This window comes from Aulonocara sp. 'chitande type north' Nkhata Bay, linkage group LG5 (assembly GCF_057382095.1).
Source record: "Aulonocara sp. 'chitande type north' Nkhata Bay isolate Kocher_YH1m ecotype deep benthic linkage group LG5, A_spYH_male_GT1.1, whole genome shotgun sequence".
NCBI classification, from domain to species: domain Eukaryota; kingdom Metazoa; phylum Chordata; class Actinopteri; order Cichliformes; family Cichlidae; genus Aulonocara; species Aulonocara sp. 'chitande type north' Nkhata Bay.
In genome coordinates this window covers 14,554,385-14,569,184 of record NC_141348.1, presented here as the reverse complement: position 1 = coordinate 14,569,184, position 14,800 = coordinate 14,554,385, and positions in this window count along the sequence as shown.

The window sequence follows — 14,800 nt, the reverse complement described above, 5'->3', positions numbered from 1 at the left end:
TGCTGATTGTATACACTTGGACTGAGATCTGGTGATCATTTGTTTAATCAGTATCTACTTAACTACTGGGCCGTACGAGGCATTGCTTTACAGAAATTCAATTCAATTTGCCTCAAGGTGCTTTATATTATAAAGTAGAGGCCGTACAATAATACAGAGAAAGCAGAGAATCCCCAACAATCAGATGACACCCCCCCCCCTCCCCCCTATGAGCAACAAACAAACAAACAAATAGTGTGAAGGGCGGAAAACACGACAAAAGAAACTACTCTCCTGTATGCAGATCAGTTACCTGAAGCTCCTTCGAAATCATCTGCATCATTAATATGCTCTCTGTTTTCAGGTAACAATAATCCAGCTTTTAATATACAAATAAACTGAAGACTTCTTCCTCTATAATAAGTACTCTAGATACTCTGGATTTGTAATTTTTTACTAAAGGGCTGTACTGTGTGGGGTTTTTTTCATGCTGTTTTATTAATTCAGCAATGTACCTGTTTGTTCCTGTGAAAGGCCCCTGAGATGGTTCATCTAATACCAGATAATGAATGAACTAATTAGCAGATTAATAGAAATTGGTATTGTTCCAACAGTTGTGTGAGAAAATCCTAAATTAGCTTTAGGTGGGATTTACAGAGAAATGCACTGAAATGTCACAATAACAATGAACATATCCTGGATAAATGCAACTTTTCTGATGAATTTCAAAAGATTCATCAAGGTAGCAAAGGTCTGCCATTTACAGCACGCCACATTATTACCATTCAGTCTTAATAAAGCCTACACTTCTGACTATCAAATGGCAAAAAGGTAAGAACAGCAGGCCCTCCATCGGCTCCTCCCGTGGTGCGTTCATCCCCTACCAGGCAAACACATCAAAAGCCTCTGCATTCATTATGTGAAATGGCGCAGCTGAAGGGAATTGATCTACAAGTAAATACAATGGTGGTAATATGTGAGAGAATGGTATTTGATTTTAATTGGCTGCTGCAAAGCAACCACTGGCTGTAATCAAGGAAGCAGTGGGGGATCCACAACACAGCAGTGCGCACCCACAGCATTAGGCTCGGCTCACTGGTAAACAGAAAAGCTCCCGTATTCCTCATCACATGGGACGAATAAAAAAAAAACTATAGCTATGATTTGCTTTTTAATTGATTTTTTTCTTCTTAATTGAGAGTGCATAGCTTAACACATTTACCAGAATCCCTCTTACGATGAACATTAACTGTAACACTAGCAAAACTCTGCCACCAGAGAGAGCCCTGTCCCTAACTAAAGCACGCTCACTGGTCTGTTGTATGTTCTGCTTCTGTTACATAGAAGAGGTGACATTCTGGAAACACCAAAGACGTATTTCTTAAATTGAAATAAATCATCGCTTTCTGAGAAGACTTTGATCAACTATGATGCTTATGGTTATTCATTTTAGATATTTTTGTTTGGTTTTGTCCTGGTGATCCTGTAATACTGTGTTCATTTCCAGATTATGGTGAGCAAACAGCCAGCATCTGATGTCCTTATGAGGTCAGTCATGATCCCCGGAGACCCGCAGAGGCCGAACTTCTGCTAGGAAATCCTTGTGGATATCAGCATGTCTGAGACAAGGTGTAACATTATATCCTAACACAAACACTGTGTTCAGCTCTCATTCAGTTATTGACTCTATTATTGGGAATCATCAGAGATCACAGATGTAAAATAACCGTTACGTGAATTGCTCTGGTAAAATTTGATTATGTGCAACATTTAGTGTTTATTTCTCTGTGGGATTCTCACCAGGATGCGTGTAGTTTTTAACCTACTGTCCTCTTCACAGCCCCACACAGTCCCACAGGACAGAATAGATTAGGATGATGCAGACAGACAGCAGTCAGCACACAATTGATTATTGGATTTATATCCATCATGGTGTACATTTACGCGTGCTCCCTCCGTGCCCGAATGTCAATGCAAAGACTGTAGCTCGCTGCGTTTATGATCAGATTGTGTTATTATATAAACTAAATGAACAATTAGATCAGTGGAGTTTGTGTCAAATATTTCGATTTTGGCTTCGGCTTCCGGAAATAATAAACATCCAATCTGGCTTCTGACACTGACTCAAACAGCTCTCCTGATCCTGAACATAAACCTTTTAATTACTGCAAACATGGTTGATGAGTCTGAAGCTTGATTACTTGGCCTTCATTAGTCAGATTGTGGGCTATAGTGACTCCCACAGGCGCAGTTTGGCATCCATAAACGCTGCCAGGCTCTGCATTAAGCAATTACGTTGACCCTACTGTACACCCGAACAGGTGTGAGCACGCAGCTCACACAAACAGCGTGTGCTCTGCGTGCACATGCACCTGCATTCCTAACAAAACAGGCTGCATGTAGGAGTTTCAGTCTGTTCTGACTAAAAGAAAAGACTGATAAAATGTGCTTACTACTCGGTGTAATCCGGCCTGTCATAACGGTTTCGTGTTCTCAGTGCCACCTTGTGTTTTGTTTTCCATCAGGGCGGCCGGTGGCTGTCACTACACCGAGGAGGGATTGTTCTGCCTCAGGCCACCGCACGCTGATAATGAATGCTCAGCTCATTGGAAAATGAAGTGTGTCTGAATTATGTGGTCAGGATTTGGCCGTTGTTTGGGTGTATGAGTCAGGCGCAGGGACATGCGCGGACGCTCAGTTTGCACAACACTTCCTGTGTTGTAATGCTGATTCGGGGCCACGCTCGGGCTAATGCAGGTGGAAGGTATTGTTGATAGGACTTTTGTGCTAAACTGCATGATGAGCTTAAAACACGCTGTCCGGCAGCAGCCTTGGAGCTATTTTTAGACAGGTACAGCTGCTTCTCAGCACCCACCCTTAAACCAGCCATTCACCAGAGATTTATAACTCTAGCCCATGAGAAACAGCTGTAGCGTTTTACCACTTGGTTGTGCAGAAGCTGAGGTTTATCTAGAATTATATTTGTTTATTACAATGTCTTTTTCAATTTAGCTGACATCACTGTTAAATGCAGTTATCAGTTAGTGGGATGCATCACACTGCTAGGCATTTAAACCACAAGACTGGAGCGTCCGGTACTGCGGGGATGAGTCAGTGTACAGTCAGAGTGCCACCTGAGACCAACACAAGTTCAACACTTGTGGTGTGCCGCTCCCCCACATCATCATGTGTCCTGGCCCGTCAGATCAGAACACTTTCTTCCAATAGGAAAAATAACAACACACTTTGTTTATCAGAGGAAAATACTTCCTGTTCCTACTGAAAGTGGCCTGGTGTTTCCTCGCATGCTTCATGTGTGCGTAAAGAAACGATTCCTGGGACTCTGTGTTTTTGCACAGAAAACACAGATGTGTCCTTTTGTATGTTTTCCGTGCCATGAGAGTCATATGTTTCCGGTCTTTCGGGCAAAGAAATTGGGCAAGCGTTGGCCACCTATAGCTTTAGAGAGTGTGTATGGATTGAGTGCCAGTGTGTGTGTTCGTTGGGGGGTAGAGACTAAAAAACACAGCCGCACTCTAACAGCCAAGCTTAAGTTTAGCTTACCACTGTCAGTTTGTTGTCTGCATTATTCAAAAGGACACTTTATCAGCCGGGGGCGACTCGTGTTAGCCTGCCTACACTGCGTGCTCCACACAATGATGTTCTACGCTGTCCCCCATTAACTGCGGTGTCTATTTCAGTAGCTCTCTATCCATTTATTGATGCATGTCTTCCATTGATCCCAGCATTGATTTGCCATGCAATCCATTACCCATCTGTCTGTTTCAGCGGGCTTTTAAATGATCCATCAGATTGAGCTATTAAGGAGAACAGTGGGTGAAGTCTAAAGGTTAGTGATACCTTCAAGGAGAGACAGGTTCCTTGTATGTGTGAGTGTAACTGGGGGTGGGTACAGGTGGTCTCACAAGTACAGGACTCAGCGTGAACGTCAGAAGCAGAGCTTTAAGAACTACTAAGTTGGTTTTCTTCAGTTCTATTGTCCTTGTGTTATTTGACAAAATGTTCAAGAATTACCATTTTATCAAAAAGTAAAATTGAAGAAATGTTTAAATGTTTTTATCAATGTGGATTCAATAAGGACTTTACAAGGTGTGCTGAGGTAATGAGATGTTAGAGCAGAGTCTTTAAGTCTGGCGAGGTGCAAGCTGGGGTTTCCGTGGATCTTTTCTTGCAGCAGATCCTCCAGATGGTAGATATTAGAAGCTAAGTAAATCACTTTCACTTTATGTTGTTCTTCAAACTATTCCTGAATGTTTTCACTTTGTAGCAGAGCTCATAATCTTGCTGAAAGAATAATATACCCGCTGTCCTCACAGCTGCCACGAAGAAGAGAACAGGGTGTATGCTTAGGCAGGTGGTAGCATGTCAAAGTAACATCTCCTCCCAAGGAGTACAGCGTACTGTCCAATTGGTTTAAAAGAAACTGTTAGACCAGACCACCTTCTTTCATTGCTGTGTTGTACAGTTCTGACGCTCAGGGTTCAGCATGGACAGTCCGAGTGGCCTGCAACAACACATGCTCACAAACAGCAAGCTGCAGTGTGCCGTCTGCTCTGAAGCTTTGCTCTCAAAGCCAGCATTGGCTTTGAGAGTTATTTGTGCTACAGTATGATCAGCATGATTCGTGCTTGTGTATGATCAGACCCCATGGGTACACCGTTAGCAGGTACTGCGTCTGTATGCCAACATATAACTTAGCGTCCTTAGTCTCATTTTGGCCCATTTAAAGCCACTTCTTGCTGCTTCCATGAATTTATTCAAGAATTTATTATTTTTGAACTTCATGTGTCTGTCTAACATTTATGTATATTTACAGCTTTGATAAATAGATAATCTTTTTCACTTCACCTATCTGATTGGAGCTGATTGGCTTGTTCTTCATCATATAGCTGCTTATTTAACACAGGTATAAAAGCCAGTTGAAAAAACGTTTTAAAATGCAAATTAGAAATATAACAAAAGAGTGTCATGATTAAAAAGCACAGGGAATATATTGCTTCTAAGACGGCAGGTGAAAAATGTCCAAAATGCTCCATTTTTGAATCAGTAATTGTATTGATAGATATGCTTTTAAGCATCCAGATGTTCATTATCTGACAAATAACACATTTTTGTATATTTTGTCATATATGTTGATTTGTTTTACAGGATATTAGTTGCAATGATCTGTTGCTCAGCTGTAATAATATTTGACTGCACCACACTTTGAACAAAGATTACCAATAATTAGATAATTACTAAATTAGATAATTAAATAAATTTTAAAAAAAGTTTAGAGATAAAAAAAAGATTTCAGTTGGGCAAAACCAAAAACAAGCTGTTTATTTTTTAATGACATGTTTTCGCCTGACAACAGCAATATTTGGGGAAAAACACATCTTTCCCAAAGCACTCTGCATTAAAGTTCCCAGAAATGTAATGTAATTTTAGGGGGATTATTCTTTTACACCAAGAACAGCCTGCTGAGAGTTTTGACGGTTCCTACTTTTCAAGGTAACTTTCAAGGTAACTCTTTAATCTTCCTGCAAAAACATACTTTGAAGAAACAAAGAAAATGCCACCAGCCAAACATGGATGTGAGTGTGTGTGTGTGTGTATGTGGGGGGGTGGTGGGTTCAGATTGAGATGCAAGATGGATTCATATATATTCATGAATTCAGTCAGAAAAGTCAAACGGAAGCAGTATGATAATCTTGCAGTAATTGCATTTTTTCCCCTTCCAACTGTTTTTTGGCAGAGCTGTGAGCCACTTCCTGAGACATATGATGGGGACCGAGTGAGGCAAAGGAGTGTCACAGCAGTAACGGTTAGATACACTCTGACCCCGTACCCGAGGCCAGTCAATCCAGCCCGGGGTCAAGTGGTGGTTCTACCCAATCCTTCAGCTTTATGGGTAATGGGATGGCTATCATTAGTCCTTAGGTGGCCCGTTATATGTTTAATTAACCAATACAGACAGCAGATAATTGAACTATTGACTGGCCTCTCCGAGTTACATTTGTCTTCTGATCCAGCGAGAGCACGAAGAACGAAGTCCAATCAGATGTGTTTAGGCCTGTGATGTCCTGATATCATCTCCTTTTACTCACCTGACAGCTTCATTTGACACCCTGACCTCTGGCTAAAGGCAATTTTTATTTTGTTGAAATATTCTGACTGTGCACTCCTTCTCTCCCAGGCCTCAGGAAACACCACCAAAAGCTTACAAAAAAACAGAGAAACATCCAAAAGGCCATATTTCAAACTATCAAGCTTTTTTTCCCCTCATACATGTCAGTCTGCTGGATACATGTCAGCAGCCGTCTGAAAAGTGCTGACATCGCTGCCCTCCTGTCCGGCAGCACGCTCCCTCTGTGTGAACTTGGATTTAGCTCAAGGGTATAGCCACCCTCCTAATGTGATGTAGCTCTGAGAAGGAAACAAATTGGCCTGACGTCTCATGCGCTGCCTTGTCTTGATTGTGTGATGGCTTCTGCTGCTAATGTGTTACGATGGGTAGACCTGCTTGGGGAGGGAGACAGAAGTGTGTGTGTGTGTGTGTGTGAGAGAGAGATGGAGAGAGAGAGAGAGACTGAGCAAGAGAGGGAAAGAGAGAGAGAGAGGGGGGATGGGGGAAGGGCCTCAGTCTGCAAGATCAGCACAAGTGGAATTGCATTGATTCAGTTAACTGCAGAGTTGGAGCGTGATGTGGAATTCTGTTTATCAAGGGTGGAGTTTACAAGATAGGCTCCATTTTGATCATATTTTATACACTGTATTCATAATCAGTCCCCGTTCTCTTAGTTTCAGCTCTAAAATATTAGATCAACCTTATACACACATGCACAATAGCTTAGATCCACCAGGAGTTCTAAAAATATGTCCCAAAAAATTTAGCCGATACGTATCTCTTATTCATTCAAAGTCTCGGATTTGACGGCCATGTAGGGCGCTGTATTTTTCCAGTGTCATCAAACAGAAACACAAATGCTTACATAGCTCGGATGTAATGATACTGGCAGATCCGCGCACCGTAAACATCATGGTAATCAGCATAAATCTACAAGATCAGATGCAAACAACACACATCATGCTCTGTAAATTACCCGGAAATGTGCAGCACGTTCTAAGAAGCCCAGAAAAGGCATCTGCTGAATCTTAATAAAATGCAAAGTCAATCTCAAACGTTGCATTAATGAAAAAGGGACACAGCTCTTCTCAATGCACCGCTTCCTGTAAATAAGGAATATTTAGTGGCTAAAAATATGCAAAATGAAGACAGTGTGATGTATTTTTTTCACTGGGCGAGTTTCTCCTGTAATAAATCAGACTGAGGTCAGATCTTACTGAGCAAATCTTACAGCTGCCGTTTTGTGTGGATAAAAGCCATCTACGTGCAGCCTGCCCGTGCTTTTGGCAGAGAGGATATATGTATTTTAAATTAATGAAGCTCTGTTTTGAACATCCATTAAAATGTTGGATATGTATATTTTCTTTTCTCCTTTCCCCTCGCTGCCCCGCTCTTTCCTTGCCTCATTTCCACGTCTAGCTGTAGGGAATTTGTCTCTAAGGGTTTATCATGACTGCCTCATATTTCCCCCCGTGGTTTGTCATTTTGCTGATCCAGACGCTTTTTCATATTTCAGTATTCTTATCATCCACTGGCAGTAAGATGATCCATTTCACTTATTTCTCAGAAGTGTGACTGCAGCCTAAGTCAATATCTACAGAATGAATTCAGCAAAAGGCGCGCCGTATCCGAGGAGGGGCAGCTAGTTAGCGGTGGTGGTGGTACTGGTGGCGCAGGACACTTTTTTTTTCTTTTTTTTTTATCCCGAGTCAGCAAGGGTAAAATGTCAAGCATTTCTTAGGGAAGCGGCTCCATAGGATTCCATTCGAAGCTTTAATCTTAATTGAGAGCATCGCACATTGATATTCCATAGGCCTCTTTGCCCTTCGCCTCTCAGCTACTTTCATTTAGAGGACAGCCGTACTGCACTACAGCATGGGGACTGCTTTGTCAGACAGCCAAAAGGCCAAAGGCAAGGTCAACTTCTCTGTGTAACAGTGGCTCAATATGGAGCGAAGGCGTCACCTCTTTGATGCTGTCGGTGCTTTTGTGAAATAGTTTTGGAGTTTTGCTAAAGTAAAACAGGATCAGATTTATTCCATCCTGGCTTTAAGTTGGCAGGAAATATCACGGAGGACTCGTGCTCTTGTTTATTATGCTAGGAGTTAAAATTTCAGCAGCTTTCTCAATGTTGATCTAACAAACCACTTCATTCCCCAGCAGCTAGAGGCCATACAGGACACATCATTTAATGCAGTTAAAGAGTAAAAGAAGACATTTCCATATTGAGGACTGAGAGGGAGTCCATCGCAGCCATCAAAGAGGTGATTCAGTCAAGAGAAGAGAGAGATCTTCTGCACACTGTTAACTAGATTCTGAATAATTGCTGGACTCTAAAATCCAGCCTATTCACAGAGGAAAACATCGGTGCCACTTGGATGTCAGAAAGCTCCCAATTTGTCTTTCTATGCTGGGTTCAGCAACATCTCTTAATCCTTAAACAAAGGGGAAAGACTAACTGGCCCAGCAGATGCAGATGTGATAAAGCCCATGTCATCAAGTGAGGTGGAGATAGGAGGAAGGTGCGGGGTGGCAACTCTCGGCTGTTGCTGCTCCTGTGGGAAGACTTGTCATGCCACCTTTCCAGAGGTGATGAAAACAGATAGAAACAGAGACAAACACACACACACACACAGAAACTGTTTACAGTTAAGTACACAACCCCTATCTGTGGGACTGAGGACTGAGCTCGCCTCCATTTCTCATGCTCCTGCCTCAGCCCACTGCTGACACAGATGTACTGTAAAGAGATAGCAGCACAGATAGCTATGCGTGTGCGTGTCAACGTAGCCCCGGGGGGTAAACTAGTCTGAAAGGGCAACAACACGCCGTCGTTCTGCACACGTTTTTCATTAATCTCATTTATGTGACACATTTGGGAAGCACTCGTTGATTCAACCACTCGAGGTGTATTCTGCTGATGAAACACTGACTCTGGATTGAAGGATTAGTCCTTTAAAGATCTGTTTTACTAGCACATAATTTAAAAAAAACAGGTTCTTATAGAGGGGCTGCGGCTTCTGACAGATTTATCAGGTAATCAGGGTTTGTCAAAGCTTCAAGAAGCCACTCCTATTTCAAAGTCTTCTCCGCCAATTCTGTGGGAAAGCCCAATGCCCGTGTTTTCCACTGCTTCTACTGTTCAACCACAGTTTGTCTTCACCAAAACAAATCAACACATTCAGCCTTCAGATCCATTGAGACAACAAAGCTACCGGACTCCTCAGCAGGGCATTACAAATAAATCTTTAAAGGCAGAGTCCACTTTGTCACACACAGGCCAGTAAAATCCATAGTGAGACAGCTATTTCTCAACCTACTCTGAAAATCAGTGGACCTAAAAACGAATTTACTTTGAACATTTTGTAACATTTGGTTCCCCTTTAATTCAGAGGCAACCAGTAATAGTTCTGAGAATGATTACACAGTCAACATCTCAAAATATTTGTCATTGCGACAATGTTGATGGTTTCATTTAAGCCAGCTTGACATAAAAGAAGCAGTTTCAGATTTGTGTGGAAAAAAATGATGAGCAGGGTCCACGCGTAAGTCAAGGCTGTCCCTCTCCACGGGATTTAAATATAGCCCCACTCACCATTACTGCTGTCACTCACAGACTTACGATGACCTTTTGACCTTGCCTGTAAAAAAAGAGACTTCATGCTGACACACTCACTCCAGATGCAGTGCAGCACAGAGACACAGAAACACTTTTTTTTTTGTCTCTCTTGGCTTTGAAGTTTTCAGCCTGATTATCTGCAGCAGTATCGTTTTCACTCATTTGTCTGATTTTGTGATGTTAGATCTGTTCTCAAGAAGACGGCGTAAGCTTATGTGAGGCTGGCAGGTGGGGGGATGCCCAGAAAAATTGAACAGTTCAGTGTTTCTCAGCCAGCGCAGGCTGAGGTTTTCAGGGTTTACATGTCAGAGGGCACAAACTCCCACTGTCTACAGCTCGGAGGTGCTGCAGGATACTGTGCAGCCACGTGTGGGCGGTGTGTTCCTTTACACTAATCGCATTCGATTCTTTTTCGCTGGTTTGCTGCGTTTCTAAAAATGATTTGCGACTATACGTCAGTGCCTTCCAAGCTCTTGTTTGCCTTTTAAAGGCAGTGGAAATCAGTTGCATTTCATAATAATCAATAATAAGAGATATAGCTTGAGAAAGTTTTGAATACACATGCCCCTTGGACAGTTTCACAAAAGCTCTTAAGGCTGCTGTAATCAATATTTTTTCTTAAAGTATCTCAAAGTCAGACCACCACTTTGGTCCAAACTTAAACACGTCAACTATTCTCAGGTGTATATTTTGTAGAAACAAACATAGTGAGTGAATATATGCTTGATTGTAAAACCCAAAGCTCCAAATGAAGCCCTGTATCTGTTGGATCTGTTAACTAATAAGTTTGATATGTTGATCTAAAGCAGGTAACGTGGCCCTGCTGTTTTCACACTGTGCTTTGGTGCAAAAACACCAACAAAAACTGTTACTGGAGGTTTAACGCCATAAAGTTATATTTTTTGCATGCATTGTCTGCATTCATTACTTTTCATCATGCAATTTTTACTTTTGCTTGCAGCCATCGCGGTGAAAGACAACCAGATTTGTTAGACTGACGTGACTGCTGGCAGCCTCGAACGCTTTATTGCGAGTGCAATATATCTTAAATTCAGTGGGAATTGTTATCACACGCCCAGTCGACTTTGTTGTTTTCTTGTAACCTTTCTTTCTTTCTTTTCTTTTTGAGAAGTTGGGTTTTCTCTCTCTGCTATTACAGAAGCCAGAACAAAGTACTTCCCATATCTTGGCCACAAACAGAGCAAACAAGTACATGGGTTCACTGTAGGATAAAGGCCTGCAGCCCCTTAAATAGATCCCTTATAAGCTCTGGGTTGCCCAATAACAAGCTTTTCTCCTTGACACTCCAACCACAGCACACAGTTGGTTGTTCCTCAGTTATTTTAGCTGAGGCGTCACATCGAACATGATGACAAAGATGGCCAAAGAATCAAAGAGTGGGTGTGTGAACAGTTCTCTGCCAAGTCCTCCAGCTGCATATAATGCAGACAGCGGTGCTAAAATCAGCCAGAGGGGAAAACAATATGACTTTAAGCTCAGCCAAAGGCCTTCTGTGAAACACGAAGGAAGAGTTTTGACACAAGGGAGATGATAACGTGACACATTAGTGGGAGAGTGACACACCCAATTCCAGGGAGGCCTCTTAGACTTCACCAAATGTATGACACTACAGCCATACTCTCATGTCAGCAACACCCACAGAAACTTATGAAGAAGGGTGTCGAATTATACATGTGCAGTGACAACTGTAATTTCTGAAAGCTCTAAAGATTCAGCTAAACTTCACAGTTATTAGTTATTTTTCTAAAGGATATATTTTGAACTGTTTATTTTTCTTCATCTCATTCCTCTAAGCACAATGTAAAATATGAGGTCAAGACCATGAAACTCCTGCTCTCTTTAACACCCCCACTAAAAAAAAAAAGCAGTTTCTTGTCTTTCATTTCCTAACAACAGCCAGAAGTGTTTATTTTCTCATCTGCTGGGCTCTTCCCAAAAACCAGAGTGACCCCTTTACTTTTCCCGGATGCAAGTATGTTATAGACCAGAGACCCAATAACGTCCCCAGGGGCTGGACCCGCTTTCCAGGTTGTGCTAAACATACTGGTGTCTGAGCAACAGTTGACCCTTAATCAGCAAAGCTTTGTCAACAGCAACTGTGAGCTACAATTATCTTCCCTAGATAGGTAGGTAGTGTACTGGGGTCCAGGCGCAGTGGAAAGGGAAGAGGCTGTCGTGGGGGGGGGGCTGACTTAACCTCGGTGACTCGTGTTTCTACTGTGCACTAATGGATGCCTGTCATCATTATGGACAGAAACAGGAGGGCGCCTGCCAGCTGTATGACCCCCATAAAACAGAACAGGAAATCCTTGCAGGGATTGAAAGGGAAAGACTCTTCTCTTCTCTTCTCTTCTCTTCTCTTCTCTTCTCTTCTCTTCTCTTCTCTTCTCTTCTCTTCTCTTCTCTTCTCTTCTCTTCGACCTTCATGAAACCATGCGTATCCATGAAAGGAAGGAAAGTTAACATGTGGAATTCTAACCATGCAAGTAAAATGATTAGTAATTTTAACATCAACTGCAGAGTTAATTTACCCCCCCTGTTGTGCACTACAGTGAACCCTCAAGCTCAGGCTGTTTTATAATGGTTCTGTCATGCTGGGAGGAACCTGTATAATTATTACATACAGTGCATCACCTTTGCTCTGTAACCAAAGTCCACCGTCTGTAATGTGACAGGACTTTGTCTGACTTCTCTCAGTGGTGTCCACTGGAACGTGACAAGCACTTTATCAGAGGGCCTTCCTATCAGATCCCCAAGAGTTCATGCACAAACACGTTGGACACAACGTCCCCAGGAAGCCAGATTCCTTATTACGCCAATAAGACCGCTTTATTATGTTCCTGGGGCTACATATTAATCCACTCTGTTGAATCCTTCAGAGGCCATCATGTGATAACTTTAGTCATTACCAGTAGTACAATCATAATTACACTGGAATCATTCAGGATGTGGCAACAGGGGGGGGGGGGGGGGGGGGGGGGGTGAAACTGCTGTTGTAATCAGCAGCCACGACAATATACTTCTGACCAAAAAAAAAAAAAAAGATCGTCACAATCACATGATTTTATTTTTAAAAAGTGTGTGTGAGAGAGCAAGAAGGCGCACGCACACACAAAGTCCTGGATTTGCATACGCATGTCTCTATGTGTGCTATGTCCATGGAGATGCCTGTGTGCGTGTGTGATCGCTGCATGATTCACAGTGTCACAACTGTGCGCAGTAACGACTGGACATCCTGAGCGGAAACCACAGCCATCGAAGTTGCGTTTTCCTGAGACACACAGGCTAACACTCTCACAGAGAGTCACTTGACTGGACCCTCATATAGGAAGTGAAAGAGGAAGCCCGTCGTCCATCCTGTCCTCCATCCCAGCCTTTGCTCTGCACTTCACGTGAAGTCGCTCTTAGCGACGATCGCTCAGTATGAGGCTTTGCTATTGCAAAACAACCGTGAAAAAACTGGCTCAGGCTGGAACTGGTTTGTTATTTGGGGGTGAGGGGTCAGAGGTCAAGCGTCTGGCCAGCTGACATTTAGCTACGGAAGATTAGCGAAAATCATTACTGTAAAGGTAGAATTCACTGATTGATCAACAGTGTTTAAACATTTGCTCAGTTGATCAAATGATTGTGACTTGATTTGAGCAAAACATCCATTTGGTATCTAATCTCTGAGCGGCTTTGTTGCATTAAGTCAGAAGCCACCCCGACAAGATACTGAGTGTTGAAAGAGTCACGCTGCACCAGAATCAGTTGAGCTGGATCAAAGTAACACTGTCAAGAGGAGAATGGGTATAATATCACAGATGGAAGTGATAAGTGATGTTCAACTGTGGGGTCTTTTTGGCTGGGTCTTCCCTCATGGCTCGAGGCCTCTGGCTGTGTTAGTGTATGAAGCCTGGCAGCCTGCATTCCTGTGCCTCTCCCATGCACACAATGGTGAGTAGCTGCAGCATTCCACTGTCTGTGTCCGCTGTCTGAGACACAGCCAAGTCTTGGCAAACCCTAGCACTCAGGCAAGAGGTTGGCACCACATTCAACTGCTTATGATGAATCCGTCCGAGTGTTTCCACTGCACACCATTCCTTCAGGTTCTCTCTGTGTGTGTAAAAGTGTGTTCTGGTTAAATTAAGACAGAGCGTCTCATTAAACTCTATGAAATAACGTGTGTGTGTAAAAACTAAGCCCTCTGCAGTAGAGATTTTTTTAAAAAATTATAGGCATGATTATGCTTCCTCTTTAGCATGCTTTATCATTCATCTTGCAGCCATTCCTTCTCGCTGTTTTTAAAAAATGCAAGCATGTCTGTTCTAAGCCGTTTTCACTGCTCTTCATCATTCTCTTGCTATTTGCTTTCTCTCTTGTTCTGATGCCACAGCCGTGCAGACACCTTTCCCTCCTGCTGACTCAGTAGCCAGCCTCAGGCGCTGTGGGCTCAGGGTGTTGGTGGCAGGGAGGGGTGAGTGGAGGGGAGAGGAGGGGGTGGCGGCGGCGGTGGTGGTGGTGGAGCGCGAGGCTCCCACATCAGGCCCCAACAGCCTATCACATGCGAGGGAAAAGAGCTGGCTAATCGTTTCTACAATGGCACCCTGCGCACTGTCACACAGTACCACAAACCGCTTTCCTCACCAACACTTCTACTGTATTATTCCACTGTTGCTTGGAAATCCACGTGTGATGTACGCAAGTGCGCAAACACACAACCGATAACAAAGCACTCTCCTCTAAAAACCACATTTTTGTGAGAGGCATAAGTGTGCGCAGTGTGAAGAACATGCAAGTGTACATTATCACAAGAGCATTGCACCAAAAAAAATAAAATAAAATCTCCACTACCGCAACTATGCAGTTACACACTGAAAAATCTAAATTTTATATAATTTTTTAAATAATTTTTATGTGATTTTAATCACTCACTTGATCAGTGATTTGAAACAAATCAACTCATTCAATTATTTTATTTTCTCTGTTTTTCGAGAGCAGCTATCTGAATAGGTGAAGTGTTCATGCATACATGTTTGTTTATTGTTCACAAATATAGGCTCATTTTTACA